The sequence below is a fragment of the Triticum dicoccoides genome, chromosome 7A, assembly GCF_002162155.2.
Source record: "Triticum dicoccoides isolate Atlit2015 ecotype Zavitan chromosome 7A, WEW_v2.0, whole genome shotgun sequence".
Classification (NCBI taxonomy): domain Eukaryota; kingdom Viridiplantae; phylum Streptophyta; class Magnoliopsida; order Poales; family Poaceae; genus Triticum; species Triticum dicoccoides.
This window is the reverse complement of record NC_041392.1, coordinates 449,233,079-449,233,961: the sequence shown is the minus strand read 5'-3', so window position 1 is coordinate 449,233,961 and position 883 is coordinate 449,233,079. Positions and strand designations below refer to the sequence as shown.

General features: G+C 46.1%; 1 protein-coding gene across 2 annotated transcripts in view; it reads left to right on the top strand.

Moving 5' to 3' along the window:
* The first annotated feature begins 462 nt into the window (after window positions 1-462).
* The window catches only part of LOC119329079 (probable UDP-arabinose 4-epimerase 3), a 5,897-nt gene continuing 5,476 nt past the window's right edge, over window positions 463-883 (top strand). For both annotated transcript variants that reach the window (XM_037602062.1, XM_037602061.1), the window contains exon 1: window positions 463-706. The gene's annotated coding sequence lies outside the window, so the exon portion shown is untranslated. The remainder of the gene's footprint in view (window positions 707-883) is intronic.

Sequence of the window (883 nt, the reverse complement as noted above, 5' to 3'; positions counted from 1 at the left end):
AAATGGTAACAAGAAATGTTTTATATTTGAGATAGAGGGAGTATAATATAAACTACTCCCCCTTAAAGAAATATAGGAGTGCTACACAGGAAGTATTTTGCATTTTTGGAGGAGTTAAAAAACAAACCATAAATACCAATCCTCAGCAGATTGATATATACACTATACAAGTATCATGTCAGGCAATGTCTCGTCATCATATCGATTTGACGCTGACGTGCTTCACAAGAGTGTTGACATATTAACTCTGATGCTGGCTCATAGATGCAAGAGAAAGGTAGGAAAAGAAAGGAAAAAAATGCACAAAGAAAAGTTTGCAGTGTAGGTGGTGATAGATTCCCAACAACAAACAATGCGAGTAATAAATTCTGAAACTTGAGATTCAGTACTGGTTTTAAGGTGGAGAGATAGAGTGTGCAGTCACCTCCTGGGCCAAGAGTGAGAAAAAAAAGCAAGAAACGGCGAGAGGGAGGTGGAGAGAGGAAGCAACAGCAAAGCAAGGACTTTTGCAGCTCTACTTCTCTTCTCTCTAGACAGACAGACAGAGGAGAGGAGAGAGAGGGGACTTGGTCCAGAACACCACCCCAACGACCCCCCTCCTCTCCCGTGTTTTCTCCTACTTCTCCTCCCGGACGGAGGCTTCTCCTCTCTCGCCCTGCTTGATTGGAGCTGCCCCTCACTCCCTCTGTCTCCCTGCGCGCACACGGTGAGCTCTTGCCGCCTCAGCTGCATTTTCTTGATCTGGCTTCGCGGCCGCGGAACTTTCTTGCGGATCGGGGGTTTCCTCATGCTTGCGTTTCTTGTAGTTGGACATTCGTGATGTTTGGTTCGGATTGAGGCGGCAAAAGTGCGATTCGGAAATTGGTTTTCCCCCCCTTATCCA